We start from the raw sequence: 27377 nt of genomic DNA on the forward strand, positions 1-27377 counted from the left end.
GTCTGAGAGCGATGGTGAAGAGAGTTTTGCTGAAGGTGGTGCTGAGATTGAGGAAGAAACAGAGCAGGACGAGGAAGAAGATGAGGCACAGGATTCGAGTGATAGCTCTCCTCCTGTGGCGCCAGAGCAGGGCGCAGAGCAGACTGTCAGAGATACCCGTCTCGCACGGCTTGAAGAAGGGCAGGCTGTTTTACGCCAGGATATTGTTGATCTTCGAGGCCTTGTTAAACATAAGTTTAAGAAAGTGACTCGAACTCTGAAGTCTATCCTGTGTTGCTTACAGGATAAGGGTGCCCAGCCTCCATCTCCTGATTCCGACGAGTAGCAGTCGTCGTGGCCGTCCTTTGCTTTGTTGTTGTTTTCTTTCTGTGTGTAGCCGTTGTTGGCTTTGTAGTTGGAGTTGTTGTAGTTGTAGTTGTTTGTAGTTGTTGTGGTTGTTTGAAGTGTTAGATGTTGTTGTTTACATGCTTTCCTAGTCGTGATTCATGTATTGCTGCACTACTTGTATTGCGACGATTTTGATTAATGGAATGCATGTTGTTTACCTTTGGAGTTGTGCTGTATTGCTGTGTGGATGGATTATGTGACGTAGAATCTGACAGGTTGTATCCTCTATTGAATGTAGGGATGCCTCCTAAGGGTTCGAAGTCTTCGGCCCGTCTCTATTTGATTGAGTCACTTGCTGGGGTTCCTCCCTTGAGCGATAGCCAGTCAGATCCGTAGGCGGGTCCATCTCATGCCGGTGTTGGGTCGACACTTATGGCTCCTCCAGTCACGCCCTCAGTTCCTGAGCCGAGCCGTGCACCCTCGTCTGCTTCACCTACTGATAGGTTTGAGCAGATGATGCTGTTGATGCAGCAGCACCGGCAGCAGCAGCAGCAAGAGTTCCTCTCTTCCATGGCTGGCATCTTTACTCAGTCAGTGGGGGCGACTCCACCTGTTTCACCTATGCCTCCATCTGGGAGCGCCAGTGCCAGCGGCACTTTCGAACGATTCCAGCGCTTGCGACCTCCTACTTTTACAGGTTCTCATAGACCCGAGGAGGCCGAGTATTGGATAGACCACATCTCTAAGATGCTGAGACAGCTACACTGCTCTAAGGTTGAACAGGTTGAGCTTGCCTCCTTCATATTTGAGAAGGAGGCCAGTCTGTGGTGGGACAGTGTTCTTCGCACTGTCGAGGAAGGTTTTGAGTGGTCGTGGCAGGCATTTGAGGCACGCTTCCACGAGAAGTATTTCCCGGTTACGTACCGACATGAGAAAGAGAGTGAGTTCCTTCGCCTCCGCCAGGGAGGGTTGTCGGTGATGGAGTATGAGAACCGGTTTACTGAGTTGGGGTGATATGTTCCTTTAATCCTGGGTGATCAGCCGATGAGGATGCGGCGTTTCTCTGAGGGATTGAGACCTGAGATCCGATCGAAGATTTGCTGTGCTAGCATTTTTTCTTATGCGGAGCTGGTGAGCATGTCCTTTCGAGCAGAGCAGGACGGGGATAGAGCGTCTCACATGCGAGCACCGATGGTTCCTAGGCCGCGACTGGACTTTCAGGGTGCACCTTTCCTCGGCAAGAGGCCGTGAGCAGATTCTCCTCCGAGGCGTTCAGCGCCGCCCGCTCAGCAGATGAGAGCTGATCTTCGATGTTCATATTGTGGGAAGATAGGGCATTTGGACCGTTTTTACTTCTCCCGTATGCGAGCTAGTGGTTTTACTCCACCGCAGAAGATTAGCTGTCCGATGCCTCAGGTTATCTCTCCTCCACCTCTTCGATCAGCGCCAGCTCATCCATCCTTCAGACCTGCAGTTCCTAACTTCAGGCCACCTCAGCGGCCCATGGTTCCTCCGTCGAATCGTCAGCAACAGGCTCGAGTTCATGTGCTTTCAGCTGAAGCGCCTATGTCTGACTTAGTGCCAAGGTCCTTCGAGGTGACAGCGCACATTGAAGGTATTCCTGTTTCTGTGTTAGTGGATACAGGGTCCACTACTTCTCTTATATCTTATGCGGCAGTTAGGCGTTTGGGTTTGAGATCTGTTCCTATGCAAGGAGTGACGCTTACTACCGCTACGGGGATTTCCTCTGCTTTGGGCAAGCGTTGTTTGGATTGTTTGGTCGATCTTGGAAGTGGATCGATCCGTGTTGATTTGTTAGTCGCACTGCTTTATCACTACGATGTTATTATGGGTATGGATTGGCTCATGAGGATGCAAGCTGAGATTGATTGTGAAGCTAGATCAGTGACGATCCATGGACCTGAGGGCGAGACTGTTACTTTCCCAGTTCAGGTCAGTTACCCTCTTCGTATTGATTATTATTCTTCTCTGTTGGAGAGTATGGCTGAATCGGCATTAGTTAGTACGCCAGTAGTTCAGGAGTTTGAAGATGTGTTTGAGTCGATTCCTGGATTACCTCCTCTGCGTGAGATTGATTTTGCTATCAATCTTATGCCTGGTGCGGCGCCCATTTCTTTACCCACCTATCGTATGCCTCCGAGTGAAATGGAGGAGTTGAGGAAGCAGATAGATGGTTTGCTAGATTTGGGTTTTATTCGGCCTAGTGTGTCTCCTTGGAGAGCACCTGTTTTGTTTGTAAAGAAGAAGGATGGTTCCTTGCGATTGTGTATTGATTATCGCAGGCTGAATTTGGTAACTATGAAGAATAAGTACCCTTTGCCCAGGATTGATGATCTGTTTAATCAGTTGAAGGGGGCATGGTACTTTCGAAGATTGATCTGCAGTCAGGGTATCATCAGTTGCGCGTCAAGGATGGGGACGTGCAGAAGACCTCTTTCAGGACCAGCTTCGGTCATTATGAGTTCCTTGTGATGTCGTTCGGTCTTACGAACGCACCGGCCATGTTCATGGATCTGATGAACAGGGTGTTTCGGCCATTCTTGTTCCGATTCGTCATTGTCTTTATCGATGACATCTTGATATATTCGGCGAGCCGGGAAGAACACGAGGAGCACTTAAGAGCGGTTTTAGATACTCTTAGAAAGCATCAGCTTTTCGCACAGTTCAAGAAGTGTGATTTCTGAAAAGAGGAAGTCAAGTTCCTGGGACATGTGGTGTCCAAGGAAGGAATAGCCATCGATCTTGCCAAAGTAGCTGCAGTGCAGGACTGGAAGCAGCCTGGTTCAGTTACTAAGGTAAGGAGTTTTCTGGGTCTTGCAGGCTATTATCGACGCTTCATTCAAGACTTCTCGAAGATTGCCAGGCCGTTGTGGCAACTGACACAACTTCGCACATATTCAATGATGGCACCAGGTGGGAGAGTACGTCGTTCGCGCACTGGATCTACCCCTTCTACCCATGATGGGACGGAGCCAGCATCGCCGCCACATGTTGCATCGCAGTCGTCGGATCCCTCAGTCACGTATACATCGGGCACTGCATGTAAGTATAGATATATATTTCTTTTAATGACTTTGGTTTATGTTTAGACTTACATATTTCTTTTGCAACAGCGTCGTCGACCAGCCGACGAGGACGTGGACCCACGCGTGGGTTGCTTTTACAGCGACTTACACGTGAGGGTAGGGTGACAGTAGAGTTCCCACAAGACTGTATTAGACCTGTAGGGAATAATGCTAGATTATTTACGTCAGAGGTCGGTGTCTTATGCCGATCTATGATCCCTACCATCACCTCCCATTGGGCAGACGTGACAAATGATGTGCGGTAGCTCATCTGTCAACGCTTTCAGGTAAATTTATATGTTATGTGTTTTATTTATATATGTATAGCTCGAAATTGATGGAGCAGACCCAGATGTTGAGCGGGGGTCCCTGGAAGGTGGGAACCACTATTATGACCATGATGAAGCAGTCAATTTCCTATGGACAACATTGGAGGGGCCTGGCCATTTGGACAGACCGTGTTTATGTATTTGCTTGAAATTAATGGAGCAGACCCGGATGTGCGTCGGAGCTATCCGGATGAGCGGAGGTCCCTAGAAGGTGGGAACCGCTGTTATGACCATGATGAAGCTGTCCATTTCCTATGGACAGCATTAGAGGGGCCTGGCCATTTGGACAGACCGTGTTTATGTATTTGCTCGAAATTAATGAAGCAGACCCGGATGTGCGTAGGAGCAATCCGGATGAGCGGGGGTCCCTGGAAGGTGGGAACCGCTGTTATGACCATGAGGAAGCTGTCCATTTCCTATGCACAGCATTGGAGGGGCCTGGCCATTTGCGCTGGTGGCCGTGTTTATATTTGTATTTGCAGGGACCAAACCCTTAACCTAAACCCGAACCGATTCTCAAATCCAAAAACCTATAACCTAAACCAAAACCAAAACCTGTAACCTAAACCCGAATCCATTCTCAAATCCCAAAACCTATAACATAAACCTAACCTTAACCTAAACCTAAACCTATAGCCTATAACCTAAACCAAAACCCGAACCCATTCTCAAATCCCAAAACCTAAACCTAAACCTAAACCTAAACCATATCCTAAACCTATTGTAACGCCCTGAAATTTGGGGGTCGAGCATAACTCAGCTCCCGAGTTCCAAAACATCACTTATGCAACATATTTCATGATGGATGTATGTTGACTGTATTAGTGCATAAAACATGGAATAGATAAAGCCAAAACACAGATATGATTCAGGGATAAGTGAATAAAGCAAGCGGAAGACTTATAGAAAAATATGTGTACAAGTGTAAATCCCTGAAGTACATATACAAGCCAGGTCGTATAAAAGTGTTATTTAACAAAATTATAAGTATCAAGTTACATCATTTAAGTTCCCAAAAATAATTCCAGAGATCCCGCGCATCAGACCGAGGCTCGCTAGAACCCGTCTGAAAACTGCATATGGGAGAAGGTAGCCTCATCATCATCCATCTCCCTCTCTGCCTCAGAAGTCGCATCCACATCTGCAACATCAGAACCTAAGACAGAGTCTGGTGGGTGTTTAACACCACCCCAGAAATGTGGGAGTGAGTGATCAACTCAGTGGAACAATAAGGCACTGGTTAACATGTTATCAGTTCAATCAAACAGTAATGATAAAGCAGAACAATTAAATAAATCCTAAGTACTCTTATTAATGCAGGGATGTATGCAAAATGATGCGTGCCCTCACGCGTACACTCTCAGCGTCTTCATCTTACGTTACGCATGACATCACCTCAAAGTGCGCCACATCTACAAAGCACATGCAAATGCAGTGCATGGATATGATTACCAAGTTGTTATTAGTCCAATTCATACAGCAGGATTGGGAAGCTAAGATACCTTCCTCATGTCACCATCCAAACAGTGATCCATTCTAGGGTCGTCAATCCTAGATATGTCATACGATCATATGTTTGAGGTCGTAGCAAAGGGCTCGTCACCAATCAATGCACGCCTTTCATGCCTTTACTACCACAATTCAGCTCGTCACCTCATCGCGGTATCTAGGTATGCTCGAGGTCTCTACAAAGGGCTCGTCACCAATCAATGTAGGCCGACAGCACGAATATAGTGTCCCATACCACCATAATCGGCTCACGAGTTTAGTTGCTCACTGGTCACTACGGGGAGGCTCGTCACCCCAGCGTAGGCCGACAGCTCGACCACGGTGTCTCATACCACCATGTCCGGCTCATGAGTCTTAGCGGATCAAGTACCATAGTTAATAGGATTTCACTGGTAAGTTCGGTACCCTAGATTCAAGCAGTAGCGTCCATACATGGTGAACATATATCGGACAATCGAGTTACTTGAGGAACTCGACTAGCACGAGCGCACGTTGAATTGAGCGACATAGAGTGCGCAAACACTCCGCGTGGCCAAACCACTGCCGACAACTCTAATACGGCTCGGGTTCGTTTAATACGTCCTACGTGGCGAAAGCAATCTCAACCACGAGCATAGGGTCAATTACCGATTTCCTGGACTAAGGCATAGTCCCAAACACCTTACACTACTACAGATACTCATATGGATTGCAGAACAGTAATGGAATAACAACTCAAATCATGGTACATACGCATCTAAAGAATCTCAACTTAACATAAATGTAAGCATAGGTAATGCTTGAATTTAAATAACATGGAATGTAACTTGCATAAAGGAAATCATGCGCATCAATAGGAGTATTGAGAATCACTTCTCAACGCCCGCAATTAGTGTAATAAGTTACACTTTAGATCATTCATGCATTTCTACAAACACTTAGCATACATGGAACAACATACATGACGTATGTTGAAATACATGCATTTAGACAATTCCTCTTACCAAGGAGTTATCATACATGCATCTAGCATACATAAATGACAAATAATCATGGCAAACATAAGTGCATATTTTATACGTATACGGTACTTTATAAATACACATAGAATACACAAATCTCAATATAACGCATGCATATCAGGAAAGCAACGTAAACACAACATTTGGCATGTGAAATCTCATCCATAACAAGAATAAATCATTCACTGGCATTGAAAGCCTTGAAAACCATAACCTATACACTTAAAGTCCGCACCTTAAGCAAGGAAAGAACACCGAACCGATTTAGACGAGATGTCTTCGTCAACGGCGATAGAATACCCTAAAACATGGATAGAAATGAGATACAACAACACCAAGACTAATCTAAGCTCTAACACAGATTAGGGTTAGGTTAACTTACCCCAAAATGAACTCAGAACCGTCAGAATAACGATTCAAAGTGAAGGTTCAAGGATGAAGAAGAACAAGGAAGAATCCAAGATGATTCACCAACTTATCTCTCTCACTTTCTCTCTTTTTTCCACTCTCTTTCTAAGCTAGGGTTAGAGAAAATTCGTATGGAATAGAGAGCTAGGGTTTAAGGATTATAAATAGGCCTATCTTTGATGGAAATAACCTCAGGGACAAGGTATACTTAGGTTATAACCAAAGCATGCCTTTCTCGATCCAACGAAGCACTTCTGGTGGGCCTATAACCACGAAAGGTCGAACTTAAGCTCATTGACCATGGATCTAGGTCAGGCTGAGTTTTCGTACCGACCGGCTCTTCAGATCAGCCGTGGCGGACCACACTCAAATCAACGGTCACGGAATCACGATTAGGTCCACAAGCACTAGGATATGCTTGGGCCACCATCCCTGATCAGAGGGTGAAATTGGGTCAGAATCCAACGGTCAGATAGCTTAAAATCGTCGCGCAAGCGACACGACTCAGATTTCATAAAAACTTATTAAATTCCAACCGTTCTCACACTCTTCACTCCGAGCTCAATCAAATCGACCCAGAACATCAGATGGATTTGATTTTCGAGGTGATGGTCAAGCCCAACTCGGTGACCGTAACAGCCTAAGATCATCGCCATCAGACTTTCGACGCGCGGTCCAGGTTCGATCCAGATCTTCCAAAAATTCTCCAAAACAACTGGATTTAGCGATGGATCTCAGATTTCAGAGTAACGTAGCACTAACTAATCTACAAGTTTAGAACCATGCAGATACAATTTAAAGTGAATGATGCGAATTTCACAAGCAATCGAGTATAGCGCTAATTACCCCAAAAACAACTACTTAAGGAAAGATTAGCACAAAAATTTCCAAGGTCGTTACACCTATAACCTATAACCTTAACCAAAACCTATAACTTAAACCCAAACCCATTCTCAAATCTCAAAACCTATAACCTAAACCTAAACCTAAACCTTATCAAAAACCTATAACCTATAACCTAAACCAAAACCTAAAACCAAAACCAAAACCAAAACCAATAACCTAAACCCGAACCCATTATCAAATCCCAAAACCAATAACCTAACCTAAACCTATACTTATAACCTAAAACTGTTCTCAAATCCCAAAACCTATAACCTAAACCTTATCCTAAACCTATAACCTATAACCTAAACTAAAACCTATAACCTAAACCAAAACCAAAACCTATAACCTAAACCCGAACCCATTCTCAAATCCCAAAACTTATAACCTATCCCTAAACCTTAACATATAACCTAACCTAAGCCTATACTTATAACCTAAAACTATTCCCAAATCCTAAAACCTATAAGTTAAACCTAACCTTAACCTAAACCTAAACCTACAAATTATAACCTTAACCAAAACCTATGACCTAAACCAAAACCAAAACCTATAACCTAAAGCCGAACCCATTCTCAAATCCCAAAACCAATAACCTAAACCTAAACCTAAACCTTATCCTAAACTTATAACCTAAAACCTAAACCAAAACATATAACCTAAACCAAAACTAAAACCAATAACCTAAACACGAACCCATTATCAAATCCCAAAATGTATAACCTATCCTAAACATATACTTAAAACCTAAAACTATTCCCAAATCCCAAAACCTATAACCTAAACCTAAACGTAAACCTTATCCTAAACCTATAACCGATAACCTAAACGAAAACCTATAACCTAAACTAAAACCAAAACCTATAACCTAAACCTGAACCCATTCTCAAATCCTAAAACCTATAAACTATCCCTAAACCTTAACCTATATCCTAACCTAAGCCTATACTTATAACCTAAAACTATTCTCAAATCCCAAAACCTATAACCTAAACCTAACCTTAACTTAAACCTAAACCTATAACCTATAACCTTAACCAAAACATAAAACCTAAACCAAAAGCAAAACCTAAAACCTAAACCCGAACCCATTCTCAAATCCCAAAACCTATAACCTAAACCTAAACCTAAACCTTATCCTAAACCAATAACCTATAACCTAAACCAAAACCTATAACCTAAACCAAAATCAAAACCAATAACCTAAACCCGAACCCATTCTCAAATCCTAAAACCTATAACCTATCCCTAAACCTTAACATATAACGTAACCTAAGCCTATACTTATAACCTAAAACTATTCCCAAATCCCAAAACCTATAACCAAAATGTAACCTTAAACTAAACTTAAACCTATAAATTATACCCTGAACCAAAACCTATAACCTAAACAAAACCAAAACCTATAACCTAAACCCGAACCCATTCCCAAATCCAAAAACCTATAACCAAAACCAAAACCAAAACCTATAACCTAAACCCGAACCCATTCTCAAATCCCAAAACCTATAACCTAAACCAAATCCAAAACCAATAACCTAAACCCGAACACAATCTCAAATCCCAAAACCTATAACCTAAACCTAAACCTATAACCTATAACATAAACCAAAACCTAAAACCTAAACCAAAACCAAAACCTATAACCTAAACCCGAACCCATTCTCAAATCCCAAAACCTATAACCTATCCCTAAACCTTAACCTATAACCTAACCTAAGCCTATACATATAACCTAAAACTATTCCCAAATCCCAAAACCTATAACCTAAAGCAAACCTTAACCTAAACCTAAACCTATAACCTATAACCTTAACCAAAACCTGAACCAATTCTCAAATCCCAAAACCTATAACCTAAACCTAAACCTAAACCTTATCCTAAACCCATAACCTATAACCTAAACCAAAACTTATAACCTAAACCAAAATCAAAACCTATAACCTAAACCCGAACCCATTCTCAAATCCCAAAGCCTATAACCTATCCCTAAACCTGAACATATAACCTAACCTAAGCCTATACTTATAACCTAAAACTATAACCAAATCCCAAAACCTATAACCTAAACCTAACCTTAACATAAACCTAAACCTATAAATTATAACCTTAACCAAAACCTATAACGTCAACCAAAACCAAAACCTATAACCTAAATCCGAACCCGTTCCCATATCCCAAAACCTATAACCTAAACCAAAACCAAAACCTATAACCTAAACCCGAACCGATTCTCAAATCCCAAAACCTATAACCTAAACCAAATCCAAAACCAATAACCTAAACCCGAACCCATTCTTAAATCCCAAAACCAATAACCTAAACCTAAACCTATAACCTATAACCTAAACCAAAACCAAAACCTATAACCTAAACCCGAACCCATTCTCAAATCCCAAAACCTATAACCTAAACCAAATCCAAAACCTATAACCTAAACCCGAACGCATTCTCAAATCCCAAAACCAATAACCTAAACCTAAATATATAACCTATAACCAAAACCAAAACCTATAACCTAAACCAAAACCAAAACCTATAACCTAAACCCGAACCCATTCTCAAATCCTAAAACCTATAACCTATCCCTAAACCTTAACCTATAACCCAACCTAAACCTATACTTATAACCTAAAACTATTCCAAAATCCCAAAACCTATAACCTAAACCAAACCTTAACCTAAACCTAAACCTATAACCTATAACCTTAACCAAAACCTAAAACCTAAACCAAAACCAAAACCAAAAACCTAAACCTGAACCCATTCTGAAATCCCAAAACCTATAACCTAAACCTAATCCTAAACCTTATCCTAAACCTATAACCTATAACCTAAACCAAAACCTAAACCTATAACCTAAACCCGAACCCATTCTCAAATCCAAAGCCTATAACCTATTCTTAAACCTTAACATATAACCTAACCTAAGCCTATACTTATAACATAAAACTATAACCAAATCCAAAACCTATAACCTAAACCTAAACCTAACCTAAACATAAACCTATAAATTATAACCTTAACCAAAACCTATAACGTAAACCAAAACCAAAACTTATAACCTAAATCCGAACCCATTCCCAAATCCCAAAACCTATAACCAAAACCAAAACCAAAACCAAAAAACTAAACCCGAACCCATTCTCAAATCCCAAAACCTATAACCTATCCCAAAACCATAACATATAACCTAACCTAAGCCTATACTTAAAACCTAAAACTATTCCCATATCCCGAAACCTATAACCTAAACCTAACATTAACCTAAACCTAAACCTATAACCTATAACCTTAACCAAAACATATAACCTAAACCAAACCCAAAACCAATAACCTAAACCCTAAACCATTCTCAAATCCCAAAACCTATAACCTAAACCTAAACCTAAACTTTATCCTAAACCTATAACCTCTGTAACCTAAACCAAAACCTATAACCTAAACCAAAACCAAAACCTATAACCTAAACCCGAACCCATTCTCAAATCCTAAAACCTATAACCTATCCCTAAACCTTAACCTATAACCCAACCTAAACCTATACTTATAACCTAAAACTATTCCAAAATCCCAAAACCTATAACCTAAACCAAACCTTAACCTAAACCTAAACCTATAACCTATAACCTTAACCAAAACCTAAAACCTAAACCAAAACCAAAACCAAAAACCTAAACCTGAACCCATTCTGAAATCCCAAAACCTATAACCTAAACCTAATCCTAAACCTTATCCTAAACCTATAACCTATAACCTAAACCAAAACCTATAACCTAAACCAAAACCAAAATCTATAACCTAAACCCGAACCCATTCTCAAATCTCAAAACCTATAACCTAAACCTAACATTAACATAAACCGAAACCTATAACCTATAACCTTAACCAAAACATATAACCAAAACCAAACACAAAACCAATAACCTAACCCTAACCTAAACATAAACCTATAAATTATAACCTTAACCAAAACCTATAATGTAAACCAAAACCAAAACTTATAACCTAAATCCGAACCCATTCCCAAATACCAAAACCTATAACCTAAACCAAAACCAAAACCTATAACCTAAACCCGAACCCATTATCAAATCCCAAAACCTATAACCTAAACCAAAACCAAAACCTATAACCTAAACCCGAACCCATTCTCAAATCCAAAAACATATAACCTAAACCTATAACCTAAACCAAAACCAAAACCTAAAACCTAAACCCGAACCCATTCTCAAATCCCAAAACCTATAACCTAAACCTAAACCGTAACCTAAACCTAAACCAATAACCTATAACCTAAACCAAAACCAATAACCTAAACCCAATCCAAAACCTATAAACTAAACCCGAACCCATTCTCAAATCCCAAAACCTATAATCTATCCCAAAACCATAACATATAACCTAACCTAAGCCTATACTTAAAACCTAAAACTATTCCCATATCCCAAACCTATAACCTAAACCTAACATTAACCTAAACCTAAACCTATAACCTATAACCTTAACCAAAACATATAACCTAAACCAAACCCAAAACCAATAACCTAAACCCTAAACCATTCTCAAATCCCAAATCCTATAACCTATAACCTAAACCTTATCCTAAACCTATAACCTATAACCTAAACCAAAATCTATAACCTAAACCAAAACCAAAACCTATAACCTAAACCCGAACCCATTCTCAAATCCCAAAACCTATAACCTATCTTTAAACCTTAACCTATAACCTAACCTAAACCTATACTTATAACCTAAAACTATTCCCAGATCCCAAAACCCATAACCTTTAACCTTAACCAAAACCTAAACCTAAACCTAAACCTATAACCTATAACCAAAACCAAAACCTATAACCTAAACCCGAACCCATTCTCAAATCCCAAAACCTATAACCTAAACCAATACCAAAACCTATGACCTAAACCCAAACCCATTCTCAAATCCTAAAACCTATAACCTAAACCTAAACCGTAACCTAATCCTATAAACCTATAGCCTAAACACACATCCCAAAACCATAACCAATAAACAAACCAAAACATATACTTATAACCTAAAACTATTCCCAAAACCCAAAACCTATAACCTAAACCAAACCTTTCCCTAAACCTATAACCTAAACTCAATTCCCTAAACCTAAACCTAGACCTAAACCTAAACCAAAACCTATAGCATAAACTCAAATCCCTAAAATCCCAAAACTTATAACCTAAACCAAAGCCAAAACCTATAGTCTAAACCTGAACCCATTCTCAAATCCAAAAACCTATAACCTAAACCTAAACCTATAACCTATAACCTAAACCAGAACTAAAACCTATAACCTAAACCAAAACCAAAACCTATAACCTAAACCTGAACCCATTATCAAATCCCAAAACCTATAAACTCATATACCTAAACCTTAACCTATAACCTAACCTAAACCTATACTTATAACCTAAAACTATTCCTAAATACCAAAACCTATAACCTAAACCTAACCTTTCCCTAAACTTATAACCTGTAACCTATAACCGAAACCAAAACCTATAACCTAAACCAAAACCTATAACCTAAACCCGAACCCATTCTCAAATTCCAAAACCTATAACCTAAACCTAAACCTAAACCTTAACTTAAACCTATAACCTATCACCTAAACTAAAACCTATAACCTAAACCAAAACCAAAACCTATAACCTAAGCCCGAACCCATTCTCAAATCCCAAAACATATAGCCTAAACCTAAACCTAAACCTATAACCTAACCTAAGCATATACTTATAACCTAAAACTTTTCCCAAATCCCAAAACTGATAACCTAAACCTAAAATTAACCTTAACCTAAACCTATAACCTATAACCTAAATCAAAACCTAAAACCTAAACCAAAACCAAAACCTATAACCTAAGCCCGAACACATTCTCAAATCCCAAAACCTATAACCTAAACCTATAACCTAAATCAAAACCTATAACCTAAATCAAAACCTATAACCTAAACCAAAACCAAAACCTATAACCCAAGCCCGAACCCATTCTCAAATCCTAAAACCTATAACCTATCCGTAAACCTTAACCTATAACCTAACCTAAACCTATACTTATAACCTAAAACTATTCCTAGATCCCAAAACCTATAACCTAAACCTAACCTTAACCTAAACCTAAACCTATAACATATAACCTTAACCAAAACCTATAACCTAAACCAAACCAGAACCTATAAACTAAACCCGAACCCATTCTCAAATCCCGAAACTTATAACCTAAACCAAAACCAAAACCTATATCCTAAACCCGAACCCATTCTCAAATCCTATAACCTAAACGAAAAACTAAACCTAAAACCAAAAACCTAAACCAAACCTATAACCCAAATTTCCTAAACCTAAACCATAACTCATCCTCAAATCCAAAAATATATAACGTAAACCTAAACCAAAACCAAAATTTATAACCTAAACCCGAACCCATTCTCAAATCCCAAAACCCATAACCTAACCTAATCCTATACTTATAACCTAAAACTATGACCAAATCCCAATACCTATAACTTAAACCTAACCACAACCTAAACCTAAACATATAACCTATAACTTTATCCAAAACCTATAACCAAAACCAAAACCAAAACCGAAAACCTAAACCCGAACCCATTCTCAAATCCTAAAACCTAAAACCTAAACCTAAACTTAAACCTTATCCTAAACCTATAACCTAAAACCTAAACCAAAACCTACAACCTAAACCAAAACCGAAACCTATAACCTAAACCCGAACCCATTCTCAAATCCCGAAACCTATAACCTATCCCAAAACCATAACCTATATCCTAACCTAAGCCTATACTTATAACCTAAAACTATTCGCAAATCCCAAAACCTATAACCTAAACCTAAACCTAAACCTTATCCTAAACCTATAACCTATAACCCAAACAAAACCTATAACCTAAACCCGAACCCATTCTCAAATTCCAAAACCTATAACCTATGCCTAAACCTTAACCTATACACAAACCTAAGCCAATACTTATAACCTAAAACTATTCCCAAATCCCAAAACCTATAGCCTAAACCTAATCTTAACCAAAACCTAAACCTATAACCTATAACCTTAACCAAAACCTATAACCTAAACCAAAACCAAAACCTATAACCGAAACCCGAACCCATTCTCAAATCCCAAAACCTATAACATATCCCTAAACCTTAACCTATAACCTAACCTAAGCCTATACTTATAACCTAAAACTATTCCCAAATCCCAAAACCTATAACCTAAACCTAAACCTAAACCTAAACATATAACCAATAACATAAACCAAAACATATAACAAAAACCAAAACCAAAACCTATAACCTAAACCCGAACACATTCTCAATTCCCAAAACCTATAACCTATCCCTAAACCTTAACCTATAACCTAACCTAAACCTATACTTTAACCTAAAACTATTCCCAAATCCCAAAACCTATAACCTAAACCTAACCTTTCCCTAAACGTAAATACAAAAACCTATAACCTAAACCTATAACCTAAACCAAAACCAAAACCTATAACCTAAACCCGAACCCATTCTCAAATCCCAAAACCTATAACCAAAACCTAAACCTAAACCTTATCCTAAACCTATAATCTATAACCAAAACCAAAACCTATAACCTAAACCAAAACCAAAACCTATAAACTAAACCTGAACCCATTCTCAAATCCCAAAACCTATAACCTATCCCTAAACCTTAACATATAACCTAACCTAAGCCTATACTTATAACCTAAAACTATTCCCAAATCCCAAAACCTATAACCTAAACCTAACAAAACCTATAACCTAAACTCGAACCCATTATCAAATCCCAAAACCTATAACTTAAACCAAAACCAAAACCAATAACCTAAACCCAAACCCATTCTCAAATCCCAAAACCTATAACCTAAACCTAAACCTAAACCTTATCCTAAACCTATAACCTATAACATCAAATCCCAAAACCTATAACCTAAACCAAAACAAAACCCTATAACCTAAACCCGAACCCATTCTCAAATCCCAAAACTTATAACCTATCCCTAAACCTTAACATATAACCTAACCTAAGCCTATACTTATAACCCTAAAACTATTCCCAAATCCCAAAACCTATAACCTAAACCCAACCTTAACCTAAACCTAAACCTATAAATTATAACCTTAACCAAAACCTATAACCCAAACCAAAACCAAAACCTAAAACCTAAACCCGAACCCATTCCCAAATCTAAAAACCTATAACCTAAACCAAGACCAAAACCTATAACTTAAACCCGAACCCATTCTCAAATTCCAAAACCTATAACCAAAACCAAATCCAAAGCCTATAACCTAGACCGAACCCATTCTCAAATTCCAAAACCTTAACCTATAACCTAACCTAAGCCTATACTTATAACCTAAAACTATTCCTAAATCCCAAAACCTATAACCTAAACCAAACCTTTCCCTAAACCTAAACCTATAGCCTATAACCTAAACCAAAACCTATAACCTAAACCAAAACCAAAACCTATAACCTAAACCCGAACCCATTCTCAAATCTCAAAACCTATAACCTAAACCAAAACTAAAACTTATAACCTAAACCCGAACCCATTCTCAAATCCCAAAACCTATAACCTAAACCTAAACCTATAACCTATAAACCTAAACCAAAACCAAAACCTATAACCTAAACCCGAACCCATTCTCAAATCCCAAAACCTATAACTTAAACCTAACCTTAACCTATAACCTAACCTAAACCTATACTTATAACTTAAAACTATCCCCAAATCCAAAAACCTATAACCTAAACCTAAACCTTAAGCTAAACCGTTAACCTATAACCTAAAGCAAAACCTATAACCTAAACAAAAACCAAAACCTATAACCTAAACCCGAACCCATTATCAAATCCCAAAACCTATAACCTAAGCCAAAACCAAAACGTAATCCTAAACCGTTAACCTATAACCTAAATCAAAACCAAAACCAAAACCTATAACCTAAATCCGAACCCATTCTCAAATCCCAAAACCTATAACCAAAACCAAAACCAAAACCTATAACCTAAAACCGAACCCATTCTCAAATCCTAAAACCTATAATCTAACCTAAACTTATACTTAAAACTTAAAACTATTCCCAAGTCCTAAAACCTATAACCTAAACCAAAACCAAAACCTATAACCTAAACCCGAACCCATTCTCAAATCCCAAAACCTATAGCCTATCCCTAAACCTTAACCTATAACCTAACCTAAGCCTATACTTATAACCTATAACTATTCCCAAATCCCAAAACCTATAACCTAAACCTAACCTTAACCTTAACCTAAACCTATAAACTATAACCTTAACCAAAACCTATAACCCAAACCAAAACCAAAACTTATAACCTAAACCCGTACCCATTCTCAAATCCCAAAACCTATAACGTAAACCTAAACCTTAACCTAAACCTAAACTTATAACCTATAACCTAAACCAAAACCTATAACCTAAACCAAAACCAAAACCTATAACCTAAGCCCGAACCCATTCTCAAATCCCAAAGCTATAACCTATCCCTAAACCTTAACACCTAACCTGTTAACCTATAACCTAAATCAAAACCTACAACCTAAACCAAAACCAAAACCTAGAACAAAAACTCGAACCCATTCTCAAATCCCAAAACCTATAACCTAAACCTTAACGTTAACCTAAACCTATGACCTATAACCAAAACCAATAACCTAAACCCGAACCCATTCTCAAATCACAAAACCTAAACCTAAACCTAAACCTTATCCAAAACCTATAACCTATAACCTAAACCAAAACCTATAACCTAAACCTAAACCAAATCCAAAACCTAAAACCTAAAACCGAACCCATTCTCAAATCCCAAACCCTATAACCTATCCCTAAACCTTAACATATAACCTAACCTAAGCCTATACTTATAACCTAAAACTATTCCCAAATCCCAAAACCTATAACCTAAACCTAACCATAACCTAAACCTAAACCTATAAACTATAAGCTTAACCAAAACCTATAACGTCAACCAAAACCAAAACCTATAACCTAAATCCGAACCCGTTCCCATATCCCAAAACCTATAACCTAAACCAAAACCAAAACCTATAACCTAAACCCGAACCCATTCTCAAATTCCAAAACCTATAACCTAAACCAAATCCAAAGCCTTTAACCTAAACCCGAACCCATTCTCAAATCCCAAAGCCTTAACCTATAACCTAACCTAAGCATATACTTATAACCTAAAACTATTCCCAAATTCCAAAACCTAAAACCTAAACCAAACCTTAATCTAAACCAAAACCTATAACCTATAACCTTAACCAAAACCTATAACCTAAACCAAAACCAAAACCTAAAACCTAAACCCGAACCTATTCTCAAATCCCAAAACCTATAACCTAAACCAAATCCAAAACCTATAACCTAAACCCGAACCCATTCTCAAATCCCAAATCCTATAACCTAAACCTAAACCTAAAACTTATAACTTAAACCAAAACCTATAACCTAAACCAAAACCAAAACCTATAACCTAAACCCGAACCCATTCTTAAATCTATAACCTAAACTCAAATCCCTAAACATTAACCTATAACCTAACCTAAACCTATACTTATAACCTAAAACTATTCCCAAATCCCAAAACCTATAACCTAAACCTAACCTTAACCTAAACCTAAACCTATAACCTAAACATAAACCAAAACCTATAACCTAAACCAAAACCAAAACCAATAACCTAAACCCGAACCCATTCTCAAATCCTAAAACCTATAACCTAAATCTAAACCGTAACCCATTCTCAAATCCAAAAATCTATAACCTAAACCAAAACCTATAACCTAAACCAAAACCAAAACCTACAACCTAAACCTGAACCCATTCTCAAATCCAAAAACCTATAACCTAAACCTAAACCTAAACCTTATTGTAAATCTATGACTTATAACCTAAACCAAAACCTGCAACCAAAACCAAAACCAAAACCTATAGCCTAAACCCGAACCCATTCTTAAATCCAAAAACTCATAACCTAAACCTAAACCTTAACCTAAACCGTTAACCTATAACCTAAACTTAAACCAAAACCAAAACCTATAACCTAAACCCAAACCCATTATCAAATCCCAAAACCTATAACATATAACCTTAACCAAAACCTATAACCTAAACCAAACCAGAACCTATAAACTAAACCCGAACCCATTCTCAAATCCCGAAACTTATAACCTAAACCTTATCCTAAACCTATAACCTATAACCTAAACCAAAACATATAACCTAAACCAAAACTAAAACCTCTAACCTAAACCCGAACCCAGTATCAAATTCCAAAACCTATAACCTAACCAAAACCTATACTTATAACCTAAAACTATTCCCAAATCCCAAAACCTATAACCTAAACCTTATCCTAAACCTATAACCTATAACCTAAACCTTGTCCTAAACCTATAACCTAAACCAAAACCAAAACCTATAACCTAAACCCAAACTTATTCCCAAATCTAAAAACCTATAATCTAAACCAAAACCAAAACCAAAACTTATAACCTAAACCTGAACCCATTCTCAAATCCCAAAACCTATAACCTAAACCAAAACCAAAACCTATAACCTAAACCCTAATCCATTCTTAAATCCCAAAACCTATAACCTAAACCTAAACCAAAACCTATAACCTAAACTAAAACCAAAACCTATATCCTAAACCTGAACCCATTCTCAAATCCAAAAACCTATAACGTAAACCAAAACCTTAACCTATAACCTAACCTAAGCCTATACTTATAACCTAAAACTATTCCCAAATCCCAAAACCTATAACCTAAACCTCACCATAACCAAAACCTAAACCTATTACCAATAACCTTAACCAAAACCTATAACCTAAACCAAATCATAAAACCTATAACCTAAACCTTATCCTAAACCTATAACCTATAACCAAAACCTATAACCTAAACCTGAACCCATTATCAAACCCAAAACCTATAACCTAACCTAAACCTATACTTATAACCTAAAAGTATTCCCAAATCCTAAAACCTATAACCTAAACCTAACATTCCTATAACCTAAATCAAAACCTATAACCTAAACCAAAACCACAACCTATAACCTAAACCCGAACCCATTCTCAAATCCCAAAACCTATAACCTATCCCTAAACCTTAACATATAACCTAACCTAAGCATATACTTATAACCTAAAACTATTCACAGATAACAAAACCAATAAACTAAACCTAACCTTAACCTAAAACTAAACCTATAACCTATAACCTTAACCAAAACCTATAACCTAAACCAAACCCAAAACCTATATCCTAAACCCGAACCCATTCCCAAATCCAAAAACCTATAACCTGAACCTAAACCTTAACCTAAACCTATAATCTATAACCTAAACCAAAACCTATAACCTAAACCAAAACCAAAACCCCTAACCTAAACCCCAACCCATTCTCAAATCCCCAAACCTCCCACCTCAACCTAAACCTTAACATATAACCTAACCTAAGCCTATACTTATAACCTAAAACTATTCCCATATCCCAAAACCTATAACCTAAACCTAACCTTAACCTAAACCTAAACCTATAAATTATAACCTTAACCAAAACCTATAACCTAAACCAAAACCAAAACCGATAACCTAAACCCGAACCCATTCCCAAATCCAAAACCTATAACCTAAACCAAAACCAAAACCTATCTCCTAAACCCAAACCCATTCTCAAATCCCAAAACCTATAACCTTTCTATAAACCTTAACCTATAACCTAACCTAATCCTATACTTATAACCTAAAACTATGACCAAATCCCAATACCTATAACTTAAACCTTACCATAACCTAAACCTAAACATATAACCTATACCTTTAATCCGAAACCTATAACCCAAACCAAAACCAAAACTTAAAACCTAAACCCGAACCCATTCTCAAATCCCAAAACCTAAAACCTAAACCTAAACCTTAACCTTAACCTAAACCTATAACTTTAACCTAAACTTAAACCTAAAACCTAAACCAAAATCTATAACCTAAACCAAAACCCGAACCCATTCTCAAATCCCGAAACCTATAACCTATCCCTAAATCTTAACCTATATCCTAACCTAAGCCTATACTTATAACCTAAAATTATTCTCAAATCCCAAAACCTATAACCTAAACCTAACCCTTCCCTAAACCTATAACCTATAAACCTATTCTCAAATCCCAAAACCTATAACCTAAACCTAAACCTATAACCTATGACCTAAACCCGAACCCATTCTCAAATCCCAAAACCTATAACCCATCCCTAAACCTTAACCTATAACCTAACCTAAACCTATACTTATAACCTAAAACTATTCCCAAATCCCAAAACCTATAACCTAAACCTAACCTTAACCTAAACCTAAACCTATAACCTATAACCTTAACCAAAACCTATAACCTAAACCAAAACCAAAACCTATAACCTAAACCCGAACCCATTCTCAAATCCCAAAACCTACAACCTAAACCTAAACCTAAACCTTATCTTAAACCTATAACCTATACTAAACCAAAATATATAACCTAAACCAAAACCAAAACCTATAACCTATATCCAAAACCCGAACCCATTCTCAAATCCCAAAACCTATAACCTAAACCCCTAAACCTTAACCTATAACCTAACCTAAGCCTATACTTATAACCTAAAACTATTCCAAAATCCCAAAACCTATAACCTAAACCTAAACCAAAACCAAAACCTAAACCTTTAACCTATAACCTAAACCAAAACCGAAACCTATAACCTAAACCCGAACCCATTCTCAATTCCGAAAACCTATAACCTATCCCTAAACCTTAACCTATAACCTAACCTAAACCTATACTTATAAAATAAAACTGTTCTCAAATCCAAAAACCTATAACCTAAACCTAAACCTAAACCTTATTGTAAATCTATGACTTATAACCTAAACCAAAACCTATAACCTAAACGAAAACTAAAACCTATAACCTAAACCCGAACCCATTCTCAAATCCCAAAACCTATAACCTAAACCTAACCTTAACCTTAACCTTAACCAAAACCTATAACTTATAACTTAAACCAAAACCTATAACCAAAATCAAAACCTATAACCTAAAGCCGAATCCATTCTCAAATACCAAAACCTATAACCTATCCCTAAACCTTAACATATAACCTAACCTAAGCTTATACTTACAACCTAAAACTATTCCCATGTCCCAAAACCTATAACCTAAACCTAACCTTAACCTAAACCTAAACCTATAAACTATAACCTAAACCAAAACCAATAACCTAAACCAAAGCCAAAACCTATAGCCTAAACCCGAACCCATTCTCAAATCCCAAAACCTATAACCTAAACCTAAACCTAAACCTTATCCTAAACCTATAACCTATAACCTAAACCAAAACCTATAACCTAAACCAAAACCAAAACCTAATCGTATAACCTAAACTCAAATCCCTAAACCTTAACCTATAACCTAACCTAAACCTATACTTATACCCTAAAACTATTCCCAAATCCCAAAACCTATAACCTAAACCTAACCTCTTCCAAAACCTATAACCTAATCCAAAACCTATAACCTAAACCAAAACCAAAACCTATAACCTAAACTTAAACTCATTCTCAAATCCTAAAACCTTTAACCTAAACCAAAACCAAAACCTATGACCTAAACCCGAACCCATTCTCAAATTCCAAAACGTATAACCTAACCAAATCCAAAGCCTATACCCTAAACCAGAACCAATTCTCAAATCCCAAAACCTTAACCTATAACCCAACCTAAACCTATACTTATAACCTAAAACTATTCCAAAATCCCAAAACCTATAACCTAAACCAAACCTTAACCTAAACCTAAACCTATAACCTATAACCTTAACCAAAACCTAAAACCTAAACCAAAACCAAAACCAAAAACCTAAACCTGAACCCATTCTGAAATCCCAAAACCTATAACCTAAACCTAATCCTAAACCTATAACCTAAACCTATAACCCATTCTTAAATCCCTAATCCTAAACCTTATCCTAAACCTATAACCTATAACCTAAACCAAAACCTATAACCTAAACCAAAACCAAAATCTATAACCTAAACCCGAACCCATTCTCAAATCTCAAAACCTATAACCTAAACCTAACATTAACATAAACCGAAACCTATAACCTATAACCTTAACCAAAACATATAACCAAAACCAAACCCAAAACCAATAACCCAAACCCGAACCCATTCTCAAATCCCAAAACCTATAGCCTAAACCTAAACCTAAACCAAAACCAAAACCTATAACCGAAACCCGAACCCATTCTCAAATCCCAGAACATATAACTTATCCCTAAACCTTAACATATACCCTAACCTAAGCCTATACTTATACCCTAAAACTATTCCCAAATGACAAAACCTATAACCTAAACCTAACCTTTACCTAAACCTAAAACTATAAATTATAACCTTAGCCAAAACCTATAACCTAAACCAAAACCAAAACCTATAACCTAAACCCGAACTTATTCCCAAATCCAAAAGCCTATAACCTAAACCAAGACCAAAATCAATAACCTAAACCCGAACCCATTCTCAACACCCAAAACCTATAACTTAAACCAAATCCAAAACCTATAACCTAAACCCGAACCCATTCTCAAATCCCAAAACCAATAACCTAAACCTAAACCTAAACCAAAACTTATAACCTAAACTAAAACCAAATCCTTTAACCTAAACCTGAGCCCATTCTCAAATCCCAAAACCTATAACCTATCCCTAAACCTTAACCTATAACCTAACCCAAGCCTATACTTTTAACCTAAAACTATTCCCAAAACCAAAAAGCTATAACCTAAACCTAACCATAACCTAAAAGTAAACCTATAACCTATAACCTTAACTAAAACCTATAAACTAAACCAAAACCAAAACCTAAAACCTAAACCAGAACCCATTCTCAAATCCCAAAACCTATAACCTAAACCTAAACCTATAACCTATTATCAAATCCTAAAACCTATAACCTAATCTAAACATATACTTATAACATAAAAGTATTCCCAACTCCCAGAACATATATCCTAAACTAAAACCTACACCTTATCCTAAACCTGTAACCTATAACCTAAACCAAAACCACAACCTATAACCTAAATCCGAACCCATTCTCAAATCCCAAAACCTATAACCTATCCCTAAACCTTAACATATAACCTAACATAAGCCTATACTTATAACCTAAAACTATTCCCATATTCCAAAACCTATTACCTAAACCTAACCTTAACCTAAAACTAAACCTATAACCTATAACCTTAACCAAAACCTATAACCTAAACCAAACCCAAAACCTATATCCTAAACCCGAACCCATTCTTAACTCCCAAAACCTATAACCTAAACCTAAACCAAAGCCCTATCCTAAACCTATAATCTATAACCTAAGCCAAAACCTATAACCTAAACCAAAACCAAAACCTATAACCTAAACCCGAACCCATTTTCAAATCCCAAAACCTATAACCTATCCCTAAACCTTAACATATAACCTAACCTAAGCCTATATTTATAACCAAAAACTATTCCCAGATACCAAAACCTATAACCTAAACCTAACCTTAACCTAAACCTAAACCTATAAATTATAACCTTAACCAAAACCTATAACCGAAACCAAAACCAAAACCGATAACCTAAACCCGAACCCATTCCCAAATCCAAAAACCTATAACCTAAACCAAAACTAAAACCTATATCCTAAACCCGAACCCATTCTCAAATCCCAAAACCTATAACCTAAACCAAATCCAAAACCTATAACCTAAACCCGAACCCATTCTCAAATCCCAAAACCTATAACCGAAATATAAACCTATAACCTATAACCTAAACCAAAACCTATAACCTAAACCAAAACCAAAATTTATAACCTAAACCCGAACCCATTCTCAAATTCCAAAACTTATAACCCATCCATAAACCTTAACCTATAACCTAACCTAATCCGATACTTATAACCTAAAACTATGACCAAATCCCCATACCTACAACTTAAACCTAACCATAACCTAAACCTAAACATATAACCTATAACCTTATCCAAAAACTATAACCAAAATCAAAACCAAAACCTAAAACCTAAACCTGAACCCATTCTCAAATCCCAAAACCTAAAACCTAAACCTAAACCTAAACCTTATCCTAAACCTATAACCTATAACCTAAACCAAAACCTACAACCTAAACCAAAACCCGAACCCATTCTCAAATCCCGAAACCTATAACCTATCCCTAAACCTTAACCTATATCCTAACCTAAGCCTATACTTATAACCTAAAACTATTCCCATATTCCAAAACCTATTACCTAAACCTAACCTTACCCAAAACCTAAACCTATAACCTAAAACCTTCACCAAAACCTAAACCAAAACCAAAACCAAAACCTATAACCTAAACCCGAACCCATTTTCAAATCATAAAACCTATAACCTATCCCTAAACCTTAACATATAACCTATCCTAGGCCAACACTTATAACCTAAAACTATAACCAAATCCCAGAACCAATAACCTAAACCTAACCTTAACCTAAACCTAAACCTATAAATTATAACCTTAACCAAAACCCATAACGTAAACCAATACCAAAACCTATAACCTAAACCCGAACCAATTCCCAAATCCCAAAACCTATAACCTAAACCAAAACCAAAACCTATAACCTAAACTCGAACCCATTCTCAAAACCCAAAACCTATAACCTAAACCAAATCCAAAACCTATAACCTAAAACCGAACCCATTCTCAAATCCCAAACCCTATAACCTATCCCTAAACCTTAACATATAACCTAACCTAAGCCTATACTTATAACCTAAAACTATTCCCAAATCCCAAAACCTATAACCAAAACCTAACCTTAACTTAAACCTAAACCTATAAATTATTAACAAAACCAAAACTTATAACGTAAACCAAAACCAAAACCTATAACCTAAACCCGAACCCATTCCCAAATCGTAAAACCTATAACCTAAACCAAAACTAAAACCTATAACCTAAACCCGAACCAATTCTCAAATCCCAAAACCTATAACCTAAACCAAATTGAAAACCTATAACCTAAACCAGAACCCATTCTCAAATCCCAAAACCTATAACCTAAACCTAAACCTATAACCTATAACCTAAACCAAAACCTATAACCTAAACCAAAACCAAAACCTATAACCAAAACCCGAACCCATTATCAAATCCCAAAACCTATAACCTAACCTAAACCTATACTTATAATCTAAAAGTATTACCAAATCCCAAAACCTATAACCTAAACCTAAACCTAACCCTTATCTTAAACCAATAACCTATAACCTAAACCAACATCAAAACCTATAACATAAACCCGAACCCATTCTCAAATCCCAAAACCTATAACCTATCCCTAAACCTCAACATATAACCTAACCTTAGCCTATACTTATAACCTAAAACTGTTCCCATATCCCAAAACCTATAACCTAAACCTAACCTTAACCTAAACCTAAACCTATAACCAATAAGCTTAACCAAAACCTATAACCTAAACCAAACCAAAACCCTATAACCTAAACCCCAACCCATTCTCAAATCCCAAAACCTAAAACCTAAACCTAAACCTAAACCTTATCCTAAACTTATAATCTATAACCTAAACCAAAACCTATAACCTAAACCAAAACCAAAACCTATAAACTAAACCTGAACCCATTCTCAAATCCCACAACCTATAACCTATCCCTAAACAATAACATATAACCTAACATAAGCCTATACTTGTAACCTAAAACTATAACCAAATCCCAAAACCAATAACGTAAACCTAACCTTAACCTCAACCTAAACCTATAAATTATAACCTTAACCAAAACCCATAACGTAAACCAATACCAAAACCTATAACCTAAACCCGAACCCATTCCCAAATCCCAAAACCTATAACCAAAACCAAAACCAAAACCTATAACCTAAACCCGAACCCATTCTCAAAACCCAAAACCTATAACTTAAACCAAATCCAAAACATATAACCTAAAACCGAACCCATTCTCAAATCCGAAAACCTATAACCTATCCCTAAACCTTAACATGTACCCTAACCTAAGCCTATACTTATAACCTAAAACTATTCCCAAATCCCAAAACCTATAACCAAAACCTAACCTTAACCTAAACCTAAACCTATAAATTATAACTTTAACCAAAACTTATAACGTAAACCAAAACCAAAACCTATAACCCAAACCCGAACCCATTCCTAAATCGCAAAACCTATAACCTAAACCAAAATCAAAACCTATAACCTAAACCCGAACCCATTCTCAAATCCCAAAACCTATAACCTAAACCAAATCCAAAACCTATAACCTAAACCAGAACCCATTCTCAAATCCCAAAACTTATAACCAAAACCAAAACCTATAACCTAAACCAAAACCAAAACCTATAACCTAAACCAAAACCAAAACCTATAACCTAAACCCGAACCCATTATCAAATCCCAAAACCTATATGTAATGACTCTGGAAAATTTTGTGCTTATCTTTCCCTAAGTAGTTATTTTTGGGGTAATTAGCGCTATTCTCGATTGCTTGTGAAATTCGTATCAATCACTTTAAATTGGATCTTTATGGCTCAAAACTTGTAGATTAGTTAGCGCTATGTTACTCTGAAATGTAGGATCCATCGCTAAATCCAGTTATTCTGGGGAATTTTGGAAGT

General features: G+C 37.1%; 1 long non-coding RNA gene across 1 annotated transcript in view; it reads left to right on the forward strand.

Moving 5' to 3' along the window:
- The first annotated feature begins 3255 nt into the window (after positions 1 to 3255).
- The window catches only part of LOC131248817 (uncharacterized), a 62478-nt gene continuing 38356 nt past the window's right edge, over positions 3256 to 27377 (forward strand). The window contains exons 1-2 of the long non-coding RNA XR_009172472.1: positions 3256 to 3390; positions 3462 to 3700. This is a non-coding gene — a long non-coding RNA (uncharacterized LOC131248817). The remainder of the gene's footprint in view (positions 3391 to 3461; positions 3701 to 27377) is intronic.

The sequence above is a fragment of the Magnolia sinica genome, chromosome 6, assembly GCF_029962835.1.
Source record: "Magnolia sinica isolate HGM2019 chromosome 6, MsV1, whole genome shotgun sequence".
NCBI lineage: Eukaryota > Viridiplantae > Streptophyta > Magnoliopsida > Magnoliales > Magnoliaceae > Magnolia > Magnolia sinica.